A 24,263-nucleotide genomic window follows, 5' to 3' on the forward strand; every position below is an offset into this window, starting at 1 on the left:
CGCTGGCCACACAACATGCACCGTGGGCTCTTATTATTATTATTATTATTATTATTATTATTATTATTATTATTATTATTATTATTATTATTATTTTTATTTTTATTTTTATTTTTATTTTTATTTAATTGGCCATGAAGTCAAAGCTTTTTGCGGCCATCCCATAATACAGTATAACATAATAATAGCATAGTATACTAAAGAGTAAAAGTAATTACATTACTAATTAATATAACATTATAATATCACTCTCAATCATCACACAATTATAATTCAAAAGTAATCATTCCATTATCCATTTAACATTAGTTTAAGCTTAAGAAATATTCATAACAAGATGTCCGAAATTCCGCAAAAGTAGGTTCTGTAGTACAATAATCAGACAATTGATTCCAAATTCTTATTGCAGATATAATAAATGACTTGTCATACTTAGCACTATGACATCCTGGCAAAGCAAGATGATCCTGACGGACTTCATCTCTATGCAGACGAGGCTCTAGAATACACAATTGTTTCCTCATCAGAGGCTTTTGATTTAAATTTACTTTATAAACAATACAAGATAAGAAAAATTCCGGTCTAGACCTTAGAGTGAGCCATCGAAGCTCATTATAGTAATAACCGACATGTTTAAACCTTGAAATTTAAAAAATGGACCGGATACATGCATTAAGTTTTCTTTGTAATCTCATTTGCTGTAGACTAGTAATGTCAGTATAGACTGCTCCACAGTAGTCAAAGATAGAAAAGATTAGAGTGGTTATTAATCATCGCATAATAGACAATTTGAAGACATCACCATTCATTTTCAATTGGGCAAACACTCTCATAGTGCTTTTGCAAACCTCAGTTACTTGTAAAGACCAGATTACTGTATCCTGCAAAATTAAACCTAAATATTTTACTGACTTACAGTAGCTAATGACAACGTCATTTACAATGATATTAGGAATAGTTAGTTTTTGAAAGTCATTTAGTTTTCGCAAAGTGTCAAAAATGATTGATTTTGTCTTATCCCGGTTTAATTTTAAGCCATTTTTTCACAGCATTTTGAGATTATATAAATTTCTTTATTAAGAGTACTAACACAATAATCGATATTCTGTGACTTATATCTTAAATAAATAACTAGATCATCGGCGTAAAATAGATGTAAACATCGTTTAAGTAGAGTTCCAAGATCAGTAACATAGATGAAATAGAGCAGTGGACCCAGGACACTTCCCTGTAGAACACCACTCAAAATATCTTTCCACGACGACATGCTACCATTGGTAACGTTAATATAATAATTCTGACTGATTGTTGCCTACCTCTCAAATACGATATAACCCCATCAATAACTGTAATCTCGAAGCCCATAGCTTTTAACTTATAAATCAAAATATCAAAGATAATCGAGTCAAATGCTTTACTAAAATTAAAGAAAACAGCAATAGTTGTCATTGAGTCATCCATACCTGATCGAATATCATCACACAATTTCAGAACAGCATCTTGTGTATTTAGCCCTTCTCTGAAAGCGGTCTGATATTGATTAACTATCCCATTAATAATTAAGTAATCAATTATTTGATCATGGACGCATCTTTCTAACGATTTCGATGACGTACATGTTAACGAAATTGGTCGATAATCTGAATAATTATTTGGACTGCGAACCTTTGGTAATGGCACAACATAATACCGCTTCCAGGACGATGGAAAACATCCAAGAGAAGAGAGAAAAGTTGAATAGATCAGTGAAATATTGCAAAAAGTAAGGTAACAGTATTTTATACATCTTGATATCAAAACCATCAGGACCCATCGAGATAGAAGCTATTCTCATGATTGCCTCTTTGACTAATTACAGTTAAGAGACTTAAATGCAAAGGAACTGTGATATTTTGGGACTACTCTATCAAAATACTCATAATCAATTAAATCCAAAGGATCTCCAGCCGCATTAACGAAATAGTTATTTAATTCTTCTAGATCTATATTCGAATTAACAGTTGAATCCGAACTCTTAACTAAACTTAATTTACGCAAATCATTCCAAAACGATTTCGCATTCTTAAGATCCCGAAAACACTGATCGAAGTAATTTTTCTTAGCCTCTATAATTCTATTCTTGATTACTTTACGCAAATTGACGTACTCTTTAAACGCAAATCCCGATTTCTTAAAGATTCTATAAAGCCTCGATCTTCGACGTTGAAGTATCTTGATATGACTGTTAATCCATGGTGCAGGTTTATCTCGAACATTAATTTCTCTCAGCGGTGCAACGGCTTCAACGACATCTCTAATATGTTCATGTAAGCAATTATTCATAGTATCAACAGAATCACTATCTATAAGATATTCGAGATCTAAACTTGAACATAATTGCTGTAGATAGTCGCCATCAATTCTAGACCAGTTTCTACACCAAAATTTCTTTCGATTAGAAATCAGCACTTTGTAATCATACTGTAGTGAAATAAGGTCATGGTCAGCAAGAAATGGCTCAGAAGATTGTCTTGATGATAAAACTAAGTCCAAGTTTCTAACTAAACAATGATCTATCCATAAATGACTGTTAGCGTTATGATAAGTATCCTTATAATTAAGTAAGTCCATTCCTAGACATCCACAGAATTCCATAAATACATCTGATTTTGGGCTGACAACATTCATGTTAATATTGAAATCACCAAGGAGTATGACATGATTGTAATGTGGCGTAACATCATCCAGATCAGACTCTAGTAGATTTAGTGAATAAGATAACAGAGGGTTGTAAACGACACCGACCAGAATTTTTTGCCTTGAAGATTGCTATACCTCCATGAGAAAATATTCTGAATGGTTTGGAATATACTTAGATCAAAGAACAACTTTTGATAAAAGTGAATTCTGAATGTACAGCGCCACTCCTCCTCCACTCTTGTTAGCACGATCATTTCTGAATATAGTAAATGATGGAGGCCCAAACTGTGCATCGACATATTAAAGTTTAACCAGGTTTCACTAACAGCTATGATATCAAAAATATGTGTTCTAAAAAATTCCTTAAATAAATTAAAATTGCTGTTAAGTGAGTAAATATTAACATTACAGATATTGAGTGGCTGATAATCTTGTGAAGTTAAAGTTAAATTATTTAAAATATAAGACGTTGATGATGATTGAGCAGATCCTAGTTATTGTATGTTAGCCTTCAAAACATCAAATCCAGATGATGGCAAAAGCCTCAGCGGAGGCTTTTCCGAGGAGAATCTTACAAAGACTACTCCTCCAGATATCCAGACATTTTTGGCTAAGAGCTTAGGATAAGATTTCATAATTTCCTGTCTAAATTTGTAGAGTGCTGACGGATGCCGACGAACAGGATCCGATGATAAATCACTTTCAACAATTAGCTTATTACCTGGAATATCCATGCTTTTAGTTTGCATAATGATGGAATCCACAGTTTCCTTTCTATCAAACTTAACTAGAACATCTCTATGCTTTTGTTTGGCCGCACGTGTCCCAGCAGGCACAGGCCTACCAATTCTTCTTGCAAACTTCAGCTTAGACAATTCCAGCGGAGGGTTCATAGTTAGAAGATTGTCAACAGCTTTTTTCAAGTCTTCACCTTCCTTTTCTTGTAGCCCTGAAATAGATAATTTCTCAGAAAGAGCATATATTTTAACTTGTAGAGCTCTCTGTTCAAAGTTACAGCTGACTAGCAGATCAGCTGCCTTAGATATTTTGTCAGTAACATCAGTAGAGCCCACGGCACCTTTGCCCTTCTCTAAATCATCAACTCTTTGCTGTAAATCATCAAGTTTCACAACTAGTTCATCCTGTCTGGCTTTCAAGGAATCAAACTTATCATGAAGTTCATTTGTTGACTGTTGAAAAGCACCCAATTTATCCAGCTCATCAAATTTATCAAGCTTAGCTAAACGTAAATCTAAATTTGACATTAAATTCAGCAGACTAGTTTCAGACAATCAGGACACTTCCTCTTAACATATTCCACTGCTTCAGTCGCTGTTCTAAGACTATATTTCAACTTGACACAAGCTGGATGAAATTTGTGTTGATGTTGACAATTAGCTTTAATGCAATGAACAACATCAGTAATTTCAGAAAAACACAGAACGTACGGCATTATCATCTATTATTCACTAATAAATCATAAAGTCTAACCTTCAAGTATTCACTACTAATAAACCACCACGTATAACTTCCAAAGTAATGAAATACTATTATCTCCAAAAACAAGTAAAATAACAAGTAAAAGTGGAAATCTTATATATACACCAATTCACCAAAAATTTACGATTGCAAAAATATAATGTCCAAAAATTAATAATTATATATAAGCAAAAACTATGTAAAAGAAATGAGTACAAAAATAACCACATGTTTCCTACTCAGTATACTATACTATACCTGTAATTATTCACGTTTTAATTGTAAATAAAAAAATTACTATTTAGAATGACAGTATTTACTGATTACTTTATCATTACATTACTTGTCGTTCTAAATATATATAGTTCATTTTTTTCGTGTACTGGTTCCGGTATTTTGGAGTTCCTGTTCTAAACACTTTAAAAATTTTGATAAGATGATTTATACAATATTCAAAAGCATCATAATTATTTCTATTCATCGCTTTTAAAGATACTTTAAATAAGATTATCATATTAACAACTTCTTTTTTTTCATTCTTTATAAATCAAATTATGTTTTAACCCTGCTTAAAAAATCCAATAGATTTCATAACTGTATGCATAAGGCCCTATACTTAACTATAGCACTTCTTACAAAACTCATTCATTATTCTTATAAAATCTCTATAGGAAAATATGAGAATCTATTGGATTCTATGAAATTTTTTAAACAGGGAAGTTTTCACAAATTCATTTTACCAAAGCAAAGTGTTCAAAAACGGTACCCCATATACTGATAACATGCCAATCTGTGTTTTGAAAATAAATCCTAATCGAAGGTGAAAAAAAAACTAACAAACGTAATCTATAAAAGAAATAATTTTTTGCTGAAAACACGGAAAAAGTAAAACTGGAATAGTTACAGAATAAAATGTAAAAACCAGCCCGCTTTATTAAAAATTTGAAAAGTTAAAATGTATACTGTAATTGTTAAATTTTATCCTGTAAAAAATAAGTTGCAAATTAAGCAGTAATATTTACAGTTTGAAAATGTAAATCGTACACAACAAAATGTAAAATAATTATTACCTTTTGCTCACAGAAAGTTTGTTTCTTTAAAAATCATTTATTCCTCTTTAAAACTGTAAAAATTACATTTTAGCCGTTGTGTAAAAATTAATGTATCAAATAAGAAAATTTGTTGAGTGGTTCGAGAAGATTTACAGTATGGGCATTCAATTATGAACCTTAATGTAGAAAATGGAACTGTTACATCTCACACTGTAATTTTTAAAATTTCTATGTCAAGTATCATCAATGTCTTAGCAATCACGAACTTTTATTATTTCAAACGTAAAAATAGTAAAACTACATTTTAAAATTTCGTTAATAAGTTTCAGAAAATTTAAAATTTACTTTTTTAACTTTTGCAGTTTGACAACCATTCATTAAACGTTGAACATTGAAAATTTGTGTTTCAATTCCATGGAATCACTTGCATTTGGATTTGTAAGTTTTACATTTTAGATATTGAAATTTCAGACCGTACCACGGCAATTAACTTGTAAAAGGGTAAATTACATTCCCATGACTATTTATTTAATTTAAATTTGAATTTGTCCACGGTCGATAACAGGTCCTAAATACTATCCGGTCTATTAAATTAAGTAACTCGACGTGTCACCAGGTGTCGCTCATCAGTGAGACCGGAATATCTGTCCCTCTCCTTGGCTAATTAATTAGTGGGGATGAGTTTTCCGGAGGTAAATCGAAGAGACCCGAATCGAAGAAGATATAACCCAGTAAACACATTGACGTTAATTTGACGTTACGCTATGTCATCATTTACGTAAGATATAAGTCATGAATGAGTCAGGTGTGACTCATTATTTCACACTTTTTTACGTAAGATTATGATGTGAAACTAATGACGAATACATGACGTAAATGTGATGTCTGTGTGACATTCCATGACGTCAGTATGACATATGGGTGATGTCAATATCATCAACCCGGAAAAAATATTTTTGAAAAAAAAAAAAAATTTAATACCGAATTTTTGATTTGATTATTACCGTGCGAACGCATTATAAATTCAAACACAAGAATTGATAGCAGTAAATGATGAAAAAATCCTGGGCGTCTGCTGGGTTCAAACACGGCTCCTCTTGATTGGTAGTCCTGAACGTTGATCACTGGTCCACATGCCGAGAGTTCTTGTGCTTAATTGATGTATTTAGAGTGAAATGCCGGTAAAGACAGAGTTCATAAGTTTTTGTAATGAATTTTTACAAAATTTAAAGAAACTCCATGAACTTATATGAAATTTTATAAAAACAATATTTGTCGGCCTCGATGATAATTATAAAAAATTATATAAAGTTTCTTCAAATTTTTTAATTTTCTGTTGTGATGTGAAATTTAAAAAAATTTTATATAAAATTTTGCGAAACATTAAATAATTTCACAAAATTGTATAAAATTCAATCGATTGAAAAATTGCAATACTACACTTTACAATCTTAATATCAAAAGAGTTAAAACTGTCGTTACATTTTCTTTTTCATCCTCAATGATATTTTCGGTATATCATCTGAAAAAATGAAGTTAATTTTTTTATGCTCACGCTAATATTTTAATCTAAAACGTCTGAAATGTATTATCGAGTTTATCGATTACTTTGGCCCCAAAAATGTTCGACAATTAGTTGTTATTTTTCCTTGGCCGATACCTCTAATAAATTAAAATTACTAATTTGTACAGATCATTGACAGATTATAACACTAAAAATAATTTAATTAAAACGAGACGAGAGAACGAGACGAAACCAACAAAGTTAAGAAAAGCAGACCACCAGCTAAATCCAGCCGACCATCAGCTTATAGAGAAGAAAGGCAGAACATCAGCTAGCAGCTCGTCGGTTGATTGCAAAATATGGTATCTAGGTAAATTACAACTAATTAAGGCTCTGGATTAAATAATCAATTGTAAATTGTCCGATAAATTATTTAATTTAAATTCAATATCAATTATAAATTTATCCCAGACCTGTCGGCCGCTTTAGACAAATTTTCCGTGTTGTAAAATCTTAAATTCAGGCCTCGTGACGCCAACTCAATGGCCGAATATTCTAGTCAATTTCAACGCAATTCTAGTCTTCAAATAATTTTAAAGTAATTATAAAATAATTATAAATAAAATTTATAAAATCGGAAAAATCAGAGTTTTAAAGACGCTAGAAAATTACGATAAAATCGTTGTCGAGGAAATTTAGAAACAGATTATTTTGTCAGTCGTAGATTGAGTGAGTAGAAGTAAATTGAGTATGAGTATTGAAGTACGTGTCAATGAAAATTATCAGTAAAAATCGGTCTGTCAGTTGACCCTGCGGGCCAGCCCCAGAAATTCCCGCCGTTTTCTAGCTCCTTGAGCTCGAAAAATTGTTGTAGATACATTTTCGAGCTCTTCGAGTTCAAAAATACTTTTGTATGCCTTTGTTTTCGAAAAAAAAAACGTTTTTTTTTCCATTTTTTCTCAAACGATCTCTTGAACGAACAAACCGATTGAGACAGTTAAGGTGGCAATCGACGCGTTTTATTGAGTTCTACAACTGATCAGATTTTAAAATTGATTTAAAGTGTCGTTTTTGAGAAATTTCGAAAATACTAAAAAAAAAATTTTTTTTAATTCTTTCGACAACTGTTTCTCTTGAACGAATCCATCGATTTTGATGGTTAAAATGGCATTCGACGTGGCTTATAAAGTTTTAGAGGTGATTAGATTTTGAAATCGATCCATCTAGCACATTAAAAGTTATCTAAAAAAAACATTTTCCAAAAAATTTTATTTTTGGAATATCTCTTAACGAGCCCTACTGATCAAGCTCAATTTTTTTCAGCTTCTAAATATTGGCAAGCCGCGTCGAATGACACCTTGACGATCAAAATCGGTTCATCCCTTCAAAAGTTATAGATATTTACATACGTACGTACGTACGTACATACATACACACACTCGGACATCATCGTAAAATTAGTCAGGATAGCTTTCTAGAACCTCAAAACGTCAAGATCTCTTGGAAATTCGATTTTCAAAAATCGGACTGAAACCAATAACTTCCCGAATTTTTGAAAATTTGCAATGTTCTTAGCGGTAAGTTAAAAATTGCGTAAAATGAATATATGAATTTTGGAAGCATATGTTAAAAAGATTTATCAGTAAAAAAATTAATTAATTAATATTTCAATAAATTAACAAAAATTAATTAATTAATGAAAACAACTGAATTAAATAAGATTAGTGAAATTACTGTGAAAAATTTTATTATTATTGAATTTTGTATACTGGAAAAATCAAGTTCGAGTATCGAGTAAAACGAAAGTGAAGTCATGTTGATACAGAATAAAACAGAGTTAGAAGTCGAGTCAAGTAATTTTAAGTAAAATTGACTGTGTCTGTGATATAGGTCCGGTGGACAGATTAAGTTAAAATAAGTCTACCTCCAGGGGATGTTTTTAAATAAATTGTTCGTTAACGTCCAGGGGACGATTTATTAATTTGGTTAAGGTTAATGTCCAGGGGACAAAATTATAAAGTTTAACGTCCAGGGGACGATATATAAGTGGGTGTGTGGGTGTGGAAACGTCCGGGAGACGATATAAAAATTTAGTTTGTCATAAGAAAACATCTAGGGGACACAATTAGCTTGTCATAAGTAACGTTCAGGGAACGCATTAATTTGTCATAAGTAACGTTCAGGAAATGCATTATTTTGTCATAAGGATTTTTAGTTTGTCATAAGAATATTAGTTGTATAAGTAAAATAATAATTGTCATAAAGGTAAAATAAAATTAAAGCAAGGTGCTTGATAATTGAAAATTAAATTAAAATTTTATCGATACATTACTTCAGCCTCCTTCATTATCCCTCTCCTCTCTCACAAAATATTACAAACGACCCTGAGTAATTAATTTAATTAATTTATTTATTTAAAATAAAATTTTACAACATCCGGTTCTGGAAGGCCGAATCCATCTTCCAGTGGCGCCCTAATATTCGACTATAATAATAGGTGCGACCAGACTTGGCAAGGTTAATCCCTCTGTCATAAACTGAATGTACGCAGATACTAATCCTGCTCTATTGTCCGTAAATATTTTTGAAATAGTATATGTGAGTGTATGTTGCACTTAGCCATGCCTTAATATTAAAGGTTATAGTAATAAGAATCTTCTGTTTCACGGTCGTCTCATATAAAATTATTGTTCCACGTAGTGTCGTTTAGTATAGTGCATAAAATGTAAAACTTACTGCGCGGCGTCAAACTGTAACTTTTACAATTTCGTTTATGAAGCGCTGCGTTACTATTTGAAAATGTAATAAATGCTCGCTCGAACAGCAATTATTCCTGTTTTCTTTTTTCCGTGAACCTTCTTGATTTTTTTTTTTCAGTAAAAACCCGCAACAAAATAATTAAATGAGCTTAGATGATTGTATAATGTTCTCCGAAATTAATGAAAGAAAAACAATTAAAAATATTTGGAGACTGTACTTTCGAATATATATAACTTTGATAATATTTTTTATTCATTTAAAAAAATTTAATGAATCAATTAAATTTGAAATTAATAAAGTTTCTTAAACGAAACAATAAATTAAAAATTTAATATTATTTGAATTACAGTTAAATATTAAAATTCATGAAATAATATAAAATTAATAAAAATAAGTCAACTATAAAATAAGTAGAAAAAACTAATGAGAACGCAAAAACGATTATAGAACAAACGGATAGAAAATCTGTCGTTGCCAAGATAGACGAAATAAAAGGGAATGAGAAGAGAGTGTGAGAGTTGAAGAAAGCGGTTGAGAAGACGGAAACGAGAAAGATAGAATATTAAACGCACACGAAAGGTACAAAAGATAAAGAGCAATGACATGATTCGATAGATCAGCAAGACAAAGACGACTGTAACCAGGGGAAAAGTATAATTGAACGATTTGAGAACCGTCAAGAGACCCTGCCGTAAAGTATAATTATTTTCCGATAAAGTGGAAATTATTCGCAAATGAGTGAAGAGTTATTGGCGATATTCGTACTTTTATTAAATTTCTTGTTCCACCTTTTCATTTTTTATCCGCTATATCTAATTCATTTTATATCGTCTTGTTCATAATCCTCTTTTTATTTTTTTCTTTATCGAGTTACCAATATATTAAAGCAAATTAAAAAAAATCTTTGATAAGCATTTAATGAATATAGTATATGCAATGAACGTCAATTTTTATACCATTTCAATAAAGATAAGCAGGGAAAAGTGGAACCCTCAAAGACTCAAATAAATAATATATAAAATTATCTGAAATAATTTCATTAAAAAGTAATATATTTATTAGATTAGATTTATAAATTATTTTTTTTTCTTCACTCTCACTCCTTGAAAAGTTAGTGTATTGTAAAAAAAAGCCATTCGGCAGCCGAAATGGAAGTAGATTTTTCATTATTTATTTAATTATTCAAATCTGTAAGGTAGGCGGTGGCGTTTAAAGATTCATCTAAAGCTTATAAGATCAATTATGTTTATGCTTGTCAATTTTAAAAAAATACTTTATGTATACTTTAATTTTGAGATTTTAAAAGTGTACACGGCAGGAATCAAAATTGGAACAGTTACATGAATTTATTAAAAAGTGGAAAAACGAATGCAACAGCTAAATTTCAATAAATAAATAGGTAATTTTCGTTGAATATAAAAAAAATACTACTGAAATATGAAGCTCATTAGATAAGCTACATAAAAATATTAACAAGATTCAACTATTATGTATTACTTGAAAGTTATTAAATGAGAAAGTAAAAAAAAATGTTTTTTTCTATTTTTCTGAAAATTTGTAAATTCATCAAAGTATTAGAAGAAATTATCCAAAGAGTAAGTAACATAGTTTAAATTAAAGCAAATCAAATGAACATAAAGATTCAATCACCAAAAAAAGATTATCTCTTTAGGATCAAAAGATAAATCAAGAAAAGTTGAATTTTTTGAAAAATTAAAAAATCCTTAAATGACTATAACTTTTAAACTTTTCGGCCGACTTAGCTCATCTTCGAACTGAACCGAACTCTTTAGCTAAAGAGTATGCAAAAAAAATTTCATTAAGATCGGTACAGAATTGTGGATGCTATTGTGGGAGAACCACGCGTTATATCGTATATATATATACATATATAAACTTTTTCACCAATAGTATTTTTGGAACCTACTTGACTTAAATAGGTAAAAAATGTTAAAATTTTTGTAAAGTTGCGTCATGAGGACACATACAACAGTAAGATTTTTATAAAATCTACTAAAAAAAATTCTTACTACATTTGAATTCAAAACCTTCAGTTTACAAATAAGCTCACAGAAATTTTAGAAATTTCATTATTAAAAAAATCGAGTTTTTTTTTTTTGTAATTTTTATTCTCGCTATGACAAGCGTTACTATACCTACAAAAAAAATAAATGTTCTACTGAAAATTTTATTTTAAAATACAAATATTCGATGTTTTTAAGCGACTTAAAAAATCAAATTTTTAAGTGAAATTTTTGAGTAACATAATTTCTGTGATAAGGAAAAATTTAAGGTAGTTTGGCCCTCGCATTCCCAAGTCGAAAAAATAACTTTTTTTTTTTTTTTTTTTTTACAAGTAATGAAACAACTGTTTTCATCAATTATCGTCATCATTAATATTAGTGTTAATTAGGATTAAATCAATATATATAAAAGTTAATTATAATTATAAAATTTATTGACTAGAACTAGAATAGTTCGAGTTTATACCAACTGACATAAATTTTTTACAGTTTGTACCATAATCTCTCTAACATGTCATGTTTATTTACTCTTTAAATAGGTAAATGTAACTTCGACATAAAGGATGTCAACTGCGCTTATGTAAATAATTTTGAATGATATATGTTTTTTGTGACAGACACTTGAAATCTACGACATTTAGCGCCTATAGCCGGCAGTTGAAAATATTGGATAAGATATAGCTGGTAAAAAAGATACCTAATCGTTCTTATAGTGACGTCATCATCGGATCAATAAAAATTATTTGGTTATATGTGCGATAGCAAACGACCGACTTTTCTCTAATTTTCAACAAATACTTCAAACAATCTTACCAAATAAATAAACGCGTATTTATAACCTGCCATTTATAGGCACAAAATGTAGTAAATTTCAAATATCTGTCACAGAAACTAATGTATTTATTAAATAACACTCGTGTGTTGGTACCCTCGCCTTCGGCTCGGGCACCAATCTTCACACTCGCGTCTTAAACACGATCGCACTCGATAAATCAACTACTATTATTATCATAATTATTATCATTATTGGAATTATAAATATTTGAAAAAATGAAACAATGTTTAACTGTGGAAATAGCACTCAATAATATTATTGATATCATGAAGCACATTAGAAGATTCACTCAGTGAATATTTCAAATTGAGCGTGCACAATGAACCTGCCATTTTTCTCTAGTAAACGTAGGAGAAAGAAAGTGTCCGTCTAAAAAACAACGACAGATAACTAATCACAGTATTAAGAAATTTATTTTTAAAAAAACCATGAGGTAAATCATTCCGAAACTTTTTTATCATACGATTTAGGTATCAAATTATCGAAAAAAATGTTTTTTTTTTGTAGAATTGAATAAAGACATCCCGGGAAAAAGTGATCCGATCTGATCAGATATAAACAGGCATGAGTCTTCAGGTCTGATCAGATATAAAAAATGACCGGGTCTGACCAGACCTGGCCAGGCATGATCAGGTCTGATCAGATATGTTCATGTCTGATCATGCCCATCCGGGTAAAGAAATTACAGGAAAAAAATAGCCCTATATGATCATGTATAGCTATATACAATTATATATAATTATTTCTATAAAAAAAAAGATTAAAAAAAAAATTCGGGCTTGTGCAGGATTTGAACCGTGGACCTTGCGCTCGAAAGTTCAACCCACTACCTGTTGACCTAAGAGATTGACTTAAAAAGTAAGTTTCGTATGAGCTTCAAGTAATAAAAATCTTATACGTGATAGATTCTTGGTCAACAAAATTTTATATCTTATGCATTATGACGAGACGTTCGTCATTTCTGATTAATATTTATTATTTAAACTATCCGCGTGCCCAACCAGAGAAGCACCTTTTCTTTGTTGAAGGTTATCCAAGGAACCTTAGTCAGCTAGAGAAGTATTTATGAATATTTCTCCAACGATAACCCCAAGTGATGTGTTCACAGCCCTAGAGGGACTTAAATCGACCCGCCAATTAGCCAATAGCGACGCGCTATTGGTGTCCTCTCTCACCATCAATTGAGAGGTATACGCAGCCGGATTGCAGGAGTGATACTGTGCGGGCCTATACAGCGTGTCTCCTAGGGTGGGGCAAAGCAACCAAATTAGCGTTCGATGACCTGTATCGACGCCTGATCATAGATGGTACCAAAACCATAAATCACCACGTGGAAAAGTGATGGACCCACGAAAAACTTACGGGGAGAGGAAAGCTTCCTTCTCTGGTCCGCCATTACCGTGAACAGTCACGTTTATATTATAACATAATAAAATCTAAATATAATTGTGGAATCTTTGAAGTTAACGTTCAGATTATATTTTTGGGCATTATTGTCGCTACTTTTTATTAAATTGGGAATATTATTTCCGTGGGCTAAGTGCTCATTAGAATCAGTATTTTTATAATAAAATTATTCATTAGTTAATCACGTGTTGAGAAGTTATTTTACACTAGAAAATATATTCCGTTGCCCTTAGTTAAGTATTAAATAATTATTTCACGTGGCGAAGCAGATACTCAGAGTCAAGTGACGACACAGGTAAGCCTTCTACGAAGCTGGTATCATTTTGTTCCTGTAACGGTGGTCAAAGTAAGTAACTGTCAACGTTGGAAGATAGTCGTTGGGTCCTCAGCCACTTAGAATCGTGGATTGCTCAGAAAAATAAGTCGCAGTATTATTAATTTAGAAATAACGTAATGAATAGTTAATTTGAGTTTAGTGAATATTGTGGAAATTTATTGCAAGAAATAAATTGGTGAACGTGCAACTTGTCTCTCATCATCTCCACGTGGGATATAAATTGCACCGTTTCAACATGATAAATTTATAGTCGACAAAATTTTATATCTAATTTATAAATTATTGATTTATAGTTGAATATGAAATTATATATAAATTGTATATAATTATAACTACGTTAGCTATATATAATTATAACTAAGTTAGCTATAGACTTCCGTTTCCGGCGACAGAGTGAGTGTGAGTGGGTCTTATAGTAGGCAAAATATTTTGGGGTTTTAGGCGAAGATAGGGGAAAAAGAATCGTGAAGATAGTAGAGGGGAAAGAGGGAATTTTTCTAGAGTATGTGGAAATATAATAGTGAAATGGGCGAAAGGGATAAGTGAAGGTATTAGGGTGTGTTAGTGAGGGAAAAAGAAAGTGAGGTTAAAGAGTCAAGTCGGAGGGAGGCGTGGGAAAAGGGGAAAGCAAGGCAAAGGAAAGGCAAAGAAAAAAGTAGGTAGAAGAGCTGAGTAGTGAGGGGAATGGGGGATGAGGTAATAGTAAAAAGACCAGTGATAGAACGAGTAAAGCTAAGTAGAAGGGCAGCGAAGGGGAACTAGTAGTGGCAGTGCTTAGAGGTAAGCGAAAAGAAATAGAACAAGAGGGGGAAGTTAGACTGTGAAAAGAGTTGGAAAAGGCTGAGGTTTTTAAAAGGAGTAGGATAGTTGTAAAGACACCGGAGAAAGAGAAGAAGGAAGTAAAAATGGAGGAGATGTTAAAAATGGTAGAAGAGATAATGAAGTCGGAGTGCGGTAAGATTGGGACGAAAGTCGAAGAGTTGGCATCGGAGGCTAGAAAGGAAAAAGAAGAAATGAGGAGGTGGTGGGAGGAGGAGAGGGTGGAAATGGGAAAAAGGATAGAGGGACTAGAGAAAAAGGTAGAATGCTTAGAAAAGGATAGGAAGGAAGGTGGGAACAGCGGTAAGGGAGCGAAAGAAGAAGAGAATAAAAACGGAGGAGGTGGGGAAAGGCGTTTGAGGAAAGAAGAGTTAGGGAGCTAGAAGTGAAAATGGATAAAAGGGAGACAAGAAGGAAAAATATTGTAATTAGAGGAGTTAAATTAGAAGAGGGGGAGGACTATGTGAAGGAGGTAGACAAAATATGGGAACAACTGGGGGTGGCAGGAGGTAGGGTAAAAATGAGAAAAGTTGGAGGTATAAATAAAGATGGGAGGGGAATAGTATGGGTGGAACTAGAGGGGATAGAGAAAAAGAAAGAGGTTATGAAGGCAAAAAGCAGATTAAAAGGGGAGAGTGAAAGAATTGATGATGACCTAATGGTAGAGGACAGAAGGACCAGGTGGATGATAGAGAGAGACGCGCAAAAAGAGAGAATGCAGGCAAAGAGGGTGAAAGTAGGTTACATTAAGATGTGGGTGAGTGAGGAATTGAAAGTGTGGGACGAAGTGAATGAAATTTGGGTAAAGAGGGTGGGAAATGAATAAGGACAAGGAAAAGGAAGGTGGTGGGAAGAGGGGGCTGGGAAGGGAGAGGAGAGGGGGAAAAAAGAGTATTACAAAGTTGATTTCTGGAATGTGGCAGGATTGAAAAAAAAGGATGAGGATTTCTGGGTGGGGTTAAAAGATTAGGATGTGATAGTGATGATAGACACGTGGCTGGATGAAAAAAGGTGAAAAGGAGTGTCTGGCAGATATAAAAATGGATTTAAATGGGAGATACAGAAGGTGGTGGGGAGTAAAGGAAAGGGTAGAGTGAACAGAGGAATGGTGATGGGGGGTGATGGAGGAGATAGAATTAGGTAGAGCAGGAAAATGTAAAGAAGGATGGTCGGAGAGAGAGGCTCAGTTAAGAAAGGAATGGTTGTGGATAGTAGGAGTATATATTAAAGGAGATTTAGTTAGGAAGTCAGAGCTGTTAGCTAAGTGGGTGGAAGGTGTGGAGGGGAAAGTGATAATTAGGGAAGATTTTAATGCGAGGACGGGGGAAGAGGGGGTGTTGAGTACGGAGTGAATGGGGAAGAGACATGTGGGGGGAGAAAGTCGAAAGATAAGGTAGTTAATAAGGGAGGAGATTGTGCAGCTTACGAGAAGAAGGAGGGTGGGAAATCTTAAATGGTTCGGTGAAAGGGGGTGAGGAGGGGAATTGGACGTTCATAGGGGAGAGGGGACGGTCGGTTATAGATTATGTAGTTATGAATGAAGCGACAAAAGGAAGAGTGGAAAAGTTTGAGGTGGTAGAGAGGGCTGACTCAGATCATCTACCGGTAGTGGTTTGGATCGACGGAGAGAGACGGGAAGGGAAAGGAAGGGGTAAATGGAAGGAAGGAGGTAGGGGATATGGACGGAGAGGGGAGTTAAGATGTTTAGAGAAAAGTTTAGGGGTTGGGATGGGGGGATGGAGGAGTAGAAGAAGGGTGGGTGGATTTGAGTGAGAGGGTAAGAGAGGGCATAGGAGAAACAATGAAAGTGAGATGTAAATGAAGTGTGAATGGTTGGTGGGATGAAGAATGCAGAGAGGCTAACAGGAGATTAAGGGAGGAGCTGGAGTTAGTTAGGGGACAGGAAGGGCATGTGGGGAGATATAAGGAGGAAAAAATAAGGTTCAGAAAATTGTGTGAGGACAAAAAGAAGGACGAGAGGAAGAGATGGGAGGAGAAATGTAAAGCAATAAGGACAGAGGGACAGGTCTGGGAGGTAGTTAACAAGGGCAGAAAGAAAAAGAAGGGAGTTTATGAGAGTATTGAGATGAAAGAATGGGACAGATACTTTAGAGGTTTCTTAGGGGGTGTGGAGGGAAGAGCAGTTGGAGAAGTAGTGGGAGAAGAGAGTGTCGAAGATGAGGAGAAAGGCATTACGTTGAAAGAGGTTAAGGAAGTAGTAAAGGGACTGAAGTATAGGAAAGCAATGGGGGAGGATGGTATACCGAATGAAGTATGGAGGTATGGGGGAGAGGAAGTAGTGGTTGCATTATGGGAGTTATGTAGTAAGGTGTGGAAAGGAGAAGGGTGGTGAGAGGGATGAAGAGAGGGAGTGGTTATACCAATTGTGAAGAAGAGAGAGGGCGGAGTAGTGGAAGAGTATAGGAGGGTGACGTTGACTCAGGCTGCGTATAAGATATACGTAGGAGTGCTAGAAAAGAGATTGAGAGAGGAGGTAGATGGACAAGGGTTGCTTCCACGTAGTCAAGCTTGGTTTAGGAAAGGAATGGGAACGATAGACAACATCTATGTATTAAATTATTTGGTGAACAGGGAGGTTAGGAAAGATAAAGGGAAGCTGATGTTGTTAATCGTAGATTTGAGGGCAGCGTTTGACTTGGTGGATAGGAGGAAATTGTTCGAATGTTTAAAGAAAAGGGGGTTAGGGAAAAACTGGTGAGGAGGTGTGAAGTTGTGTTAAGTGAGACGGCTAATAAAGTAAGAGTGGGAAAGGAGAGCGGAGAGAAGTGTCGGACGGAGAGGGGAGTCAGGTAGGGATGCCCGCTGAGTCCCCTTCTGTTTGTGTTGTTTCTGTCATATATGGATGATAAGTTAGAAAAAGGCAGATGCGAGGGGGGTGGAGCTGGGAGGAGGGAAAAAGGTGTATGCGTTGGCTTATGCTTATGATGTGGTCTTCTTGGCAAAGGAGGAGGGGGAAATGAGAGGAATGACAAGGACACTGGAAAAGTATATAGAAGAAAAAGGGTTAGAAGTAAATACAAGAAAGACAAAAATCATGAGGTATAGTAATGTGTGCTGGCGGTGGTTGGGAAAGGAGATAGAAGAAGTGAGAAGGTATATGTATTTCCGGTATGTATTGAAAGTGAATGGGGGGGAGGGTTCAGGAGCATCATGTTAGAGAGAGAGTGAGAAAAGGAGCGAGTGTGTTAGGGCAGATATGGGGAATAGGGAAAAGAATGTTTAGGAACGACTGGGGGAGAAGGATATGGCTGTTCAATAAGTTAATGAGGTCGGTGGTGAGTTATGGGGTGAAGATTTGGGGATGGGAAAAGAGAGAGGAGGTGGAGAAATTGCAGGATAGATAACTAAGTTAGTTATACTTAATTATAACTAAGATTTTAAATTTAATCCCATATATCAGGCTGGATCAGACATTAACAGGCATGAACAGATATGATTAGGCCTGAGCGTATTTAACACTTCATACATGAAAAGATATGAACAGGCATGGACAGGTATGATGAGGCCTGAGCGTATTTAACGCTTCAGACATGAACAGGCATAGGCAGGTATGATCAGGCCTGATCATGTCTAATTTCAAGCCTGATCATACATGAACAGGCATAATCAGGTCTAATCTCTGGCCTAATCATACATGAATAGGCATGATCAGGTCTGATCATTTTTCCCCGGGAACCATGAGAGCCCGTGTATAATTACATGATTTTAATTAATTATATTTCTTAAACGACGTAGTAAAAAATTCTGATTTGTTTTTCTCGAGTATATTTAAGTATCATTTTTCAAATAAAAATAAAACAATGAAGGTCAAGTTTGAGAGTTGTGGTTGCCAAACTACCTTAAGGGCCAATATACCCTCCAAAAATGGTTAATTACAAGGGGATCTAATAGATGGTGCCACTTGCAAGACACCATCTGTTGGCAGTCTTTGGACTAAAATCATAGATTACACCAAAATACACTCGATCAGTAAATTATCGTTAATGTTTTCTTTTTTTTTATGTAGAACTCTGTTTTTCATCTGGTCGTTTTTTTAGCTCTCACGATGTCTCAAACATAATAATAATTATGTTTGAGAGTTATATTTATAGTTATAAAAATGTTTTGAAAATTTTGTTATAAATGTTAATTACTAACTAAATTAGCCATGCTTAACATCATGATTTATTATCAAAGAATCATGTGTTTTCCTTTTTTAAAATAAAAAAGATAGCTTTTGGTCGGCTGACTAAACTAAATTATCCTTCGTGTCTCGCACTTCGAGATTACGAAGGTAGTATCACTACTTCTATGTCTTTAACCACAAGTTCAGAGCTTTAAAAAAAAAATAACTCTATCGTCGCCCGGTTACCGTGACGCTCTCTTGTAACTGTTTACTCATTCATATTTTTCGTGTCAAACAAACCACACATCAGAGCGATTAGTTAAATTATTTTTGAGTAATGGATAAGAAGAGGTCCAAAAGCCGAGAACATTCAAAGGTGAGGACGTCCAAACGTCTGCGTAAATTGGAAGACCAAATAGATGAAATGTTGTCGGGTTTTGCTCTCATAAGAAAGACTACTTTTACACGAGATGTCCAAGATACCCCATTATTTATGATGCCTGAATCAAATGCGTCAAACAACGGAGGTAATTGTTAGTCTTATAATTATGGTTAAACGTTAGCACGAGATGCGGTCGTTTTTTCCTTGACATAGCGTATACGTATTTATGCCCGTGAGGCTTGTTATGGTATTCGGAATAAAATATTCACAACAAATATATCTGTTTTACCCGTGAGGTAATATAGGACGGTTGGTCTTTAAATTCAAGAGTTTTTGCTGATTTTTACCAACAGCCAATAACAATTGACAATAATAAATTTGCATTGTCAGTTTTAACACCTAGTTCGTCTGGTTAAATTTATTTTGTTAATTTACTATTATTATTTAGTGAGTTACATTACTAAATTACATATTATTATTAATATGCCGGGAAAAAATGATTTTGCCTAATTATATTGGGAACCTTAGAATGGGCGTGGCTTAGATATAAGTCATTTGGTGGCCAAAAAATAAAGTAATCAAAGTAGGCTGCTCTGAATGTTAACTATACAAAATCAACTGGCTTATTTATGTTTTGATCATTTATTTAAATCATTATAAGTGTTAAAGTTTATTACAGTAAATAATGCGGGTGTCAATTCAAGACATTTGTCAATTTGTGTGTGGAATACCTCAAAATAAAAATTTTACCGGTGATGGAAATATAATAAATCACGGAAACTTGTTGAACTTTGGTAAAGTTAGTGAGGACAATAATTGTTTAAAAATTATTACTTTTTACGAATGTGAATGTAGCAGACATCAGACAAATTAAAAACCATAAATAGAGTAACTAATTTAAAAATTAATATTTATAAACATGCACTTATTAATTTCAAAATGTTTTAAATGCGCATTTTTAAAAAATTTTATTTTATTAATTATTTATTCTATTCATTAATGATTTTAAATTTGTCTGATGTCTACTGCATTCACACTCATTACTTTTTGTCTTCAATGATCAAGTATTCGAGATGATCCGGATAAAATAAATGTTCAAGTTCTCAAAAGTGAAAGGATCGTTGGTATGAGTTTATCTTGTTAAGTTGGTTTGATGGTTCATGCAAGCACGTGGTAGCAAAACTGTTTTATTTATGTCAGCAATCATCAAAACGGTCGAATTTATCTTTTTGATCCATTTTATTTTTCAAAGTAACCATGTTTGCAATTTTTTGACGAACATTGAAAAATGTACTATCATTTTTAGAATCACGACTTTTACAACCATACAAACAATATATGTTACATTTACTTATTTTTGATGGTAATTCCATGTTTATAAATTCGAAATTTTTTTTAATTAAACAAAAACAATTTTTTAATTCATAGAAACACAATAATTATAGAGACAATAAAGTATTTATTATTTATATATTAGCTGATAGACGTATAGACACATGTAAACATTCATGATTTAGCCTACTTCGAGTAGTTATAGTTGTAGCCACCAGTTGGCGTATCAGAATTCTAAGTTTCCCAATATAATTATGCATGATTATATATAATCATATCTACCTCTATATATAATTATGCATGACATTATATATAATTTAATCTCATCATGTCTGACTAATACATTATGTCTCGAACTATATATCAAGCTATATATAGGTCTATATATAATTAGATCTGATCAGATCTGAATTATATCTGCCTATGTATGATCATATATAGGCTTATATATAATTATACATGAGTTAATACATGACTAGATGAGATCAGATCTGACTGATATAAACACATATATAATCAGATATAGGTCTATACGTAATTAGGTCTGATCAGACTTAATTGATATGAAACCTATAAATATTTAATTATGTATATAGGTCCTATATATATATATATATATATATATATATATATATATATATATATATATATATATATATATATATATTACATAATATGATAATTTTTTAATATCAATGTTATTAAATTTTTATTTTGTCAACTATCAATCAAACTTAAATCCCCAATACTTAAAAAATGTTCAAAGGTTTCGACAGTGATGTAAAAGTATAAATCGATATCGATTTACATACAAATATTTATAGGTTTATAGATAAACAGATTTGATTATATATATATCTAATAAATTCTATTTAATTCACGTACAACACCAAATTCATCATTAGTCGCCTTATTTACGTAAGATGTATCGATTTGAATATTTGAATTAAGTAATGCCATAAACTTTAATTAATTATAAGTGTATAACAGACTAGAGGATCAAACTACAATCCAGCGATAACCAAAGTTAAGCAGCATCGACGTGGGACATTAATTGGACGGGTGACCTCGTATTAAAACAGTAGTGAACGGATAGGATTTTTTTTTTAATTAATTATATTGATAAAAACAATAAATCCTAATCAAACTACTTAATTAATAACTTACAGATATTCTAAGAGATTTTAAAAATTACTATATTCGTTCATGCATGATTATATATAATCTGATCTGGCCAATTTTAGGATCTGAATATATATAAGTGATTATATATAATTAGGCAAAATCATTTTTTCCCAGGATTATAATTAATTCATCATTATTTATAACCGGTGAAGCCTTGGTTGGCTAGCTCTTGTCCAGGCCTCGGTTACTTAATATTAACTTAATTAATTTAATCTTATGAGCTGGGGGAGAGGGGCTCGCCTCGTTCCATGAAATTTGGGCTTATTAATTATTGAGGAAAAGGAATGCCTGGTGGTTTATTTAGTGAAAGATTTGGTTTTGCATTATCGAAGAGAAAATATTATATTCATTTAACTAAATACCCATTTACAATATGTAAATTTCTCGAATAGAATTAATTAGAATAAAATTTGGTGTATAAGTTTTAATATTTTAATTTACGCAGGAGGAGACCAAGTATAAATTTAATTTGGGGAAGACGGAATCCCACTTACGCTGTACCTTACTGCATGCTCCATCCTTGTAGTTGTAGATAGAAAATGACCCTCAATAAGCGTAGGCAGCAAACGTGGCAGCAACGTCGTAGACCCAATCTTCGGTGATAGAAATGGCAGGAAATGAACAGCAATGGTGCGGTAACACTCACGAATTTTATCGGCACAATTTTAATTTAACTTTAACTTTACTAAGTAACCGCGAATAGAAATTTGACTCAAAATGTGGTCAATTAAAACGTTCTTCTAATAAATAATTTATAAAATAATCAATGCGTCTATTAATAACGGACAAACAAATTCAAAGACATAAGATAAATTGAATAAAATTATCACTGGACTGAATGACTAGATGTGACGAGACTTATCGTTAGGCCGGCTCAAGTGAATCATATTGAGCTCTGGGCGTAGAGTAGGAACCTCGCTAAGCGTCATCAGTCCACTATCCTACTGGACCGCTCTGGGTGGTAGCCAGGGCCTAAGTCCTCGAACAACTGCTTGCTAGCCATTTTAAAGGAAAAGTCTGAGGGTAGGAAACTACCCCACTATTGTCTAAGTAGAATTCGATCCAGGGGGCCCTCTGACATGGCCCCGAGTGACTAATGAGTGTTAATTAATGTAAAGTCATTCAAATAGATCGCCATAGGTCAACTAGACTTTGGCGCTCGATTTTCAAGTCGAAACGCACTGTTGCATATTACTGTAATTATTATAAAACTATTAATGTTATAAGTTCCATAAGAGCATTCATTAGCCCATTTTTTCATTTTACGCTGTATTAATTAAATAAAGAAAATTTAAATACAGAAAATTTCTACTCTAAACAGCTACCTTCGTAATCTCGAAGTGCAAGAAGCGAATCATAATTGTAAAACTTTGCGAGCCGACGGAAAGTCGGCGAAGTTTGATCTAAATTATCCAAGCGTCTCGCACGAGAGATTCCTACCCATATACTCCCACCCTTCTTTTCAGGTAAAATAACAAAAATGGTTAAGCTTTATACAAATGATCAAACAGTTACGAGAGAGCGTCACGGTAACCGGGTGACGATAGTGTTATTTTTTTTTTAAAGCTCTGAATCGTTGTTTTTAAAAAAAATTTTACAATTTATAAAATCATGTCTGACCGTGTAAAAAAACATCGAGCTCTTCGACGATAGCACGGGAAAGTAGGAATATTAGACTCACTCACAGCTAGAATAATTGGTCACTAATTGGTGATATTTGGTCAGTAACTTTCGTAATTTGGTTAGGGTTTTGACTCTCGGAATTTTGAGTTTAAAAATTCCAAGGCCATATAAAAAATTTTAGCACGGTAAATTCAACATTCAGCCCCCAAAAACATACTGTTCGAATGGAAATTGACTAATACTAAATGGTCAATGCGATTCATAATTTGGTCAGCGGTCTGTGCGCAAGAAAAAGCGATTTTCAGTAGTTTCAGTAATCATCGTTTAGCCGTGATTTTGATGGTGCCGAAAAAGAGAAAAAATGGTCAAATATTATCATTAATTGGTCAGAAACAGAAAATTCAAAAAAAGAAGTTCAAAACTCCAAGGTCACCTGAAATATATTAGTACCCCAAAATGAACGTACAGACTCACTTCACAGCTCAATTTAATCAAAATCAGAAGTATATAAATGGTCACGATGAATTTTAATTTGGTCATTGCTTTACATAGTGCTATTCATTTTTTTGGTCTTAAGTATATGAACTCCTCCACGATTATCACGTTTCTATCTAACAAACAGTAAAATATTAGTACATTAAGCAATACATTTATTTTCTTATGTTTGCAACATCGTAATTGAACATGTTATACGCTAAAAATCAGGGCTTTTTTGAATA

General features: G+C 33.1%; 1 long non-coding RNA gene across 1 annotated transcript in view; it reads left to right on the forward strand.

The window, feature by feature from the left end:
- The window catches only part of LOC106693676 (uncharacterized), a 75,944-nt gene that overhangs the window by 47,126 nt on the left and 4,555 nt on the right, over positions 1–24,263 (forward strand). The window contains exons 2-3 of the long non-coding RNA XR_008403947.1: positions 5,573–5,648; positions 6,903–7,084. This is a non-coding gene — a long non-coding RNA (uncharacterized LOC106693676). The remainder of the gene's footprint in view (positions 1–5,572; positions 5,649–6,902; positions 7,085–24,263) is intronic.

The sequence above is a fragment of the Microplitis demolitor genome, chromosome 7 (genome assembly GCF_026212275.2).
Source record: "Microplitis demolitor isolate Queensland-Clemson2020A chromosome 7, iyMicDemo2.1a, whole genome shotgun sequence".
Classification (NCBI taxonomy): domain Eukaryota; kingdom Metazoa; phylum Arthropoda; class Insecta; order Hymenoptera; family Braconidae; genus Microplitis; species Microplitis demolitor.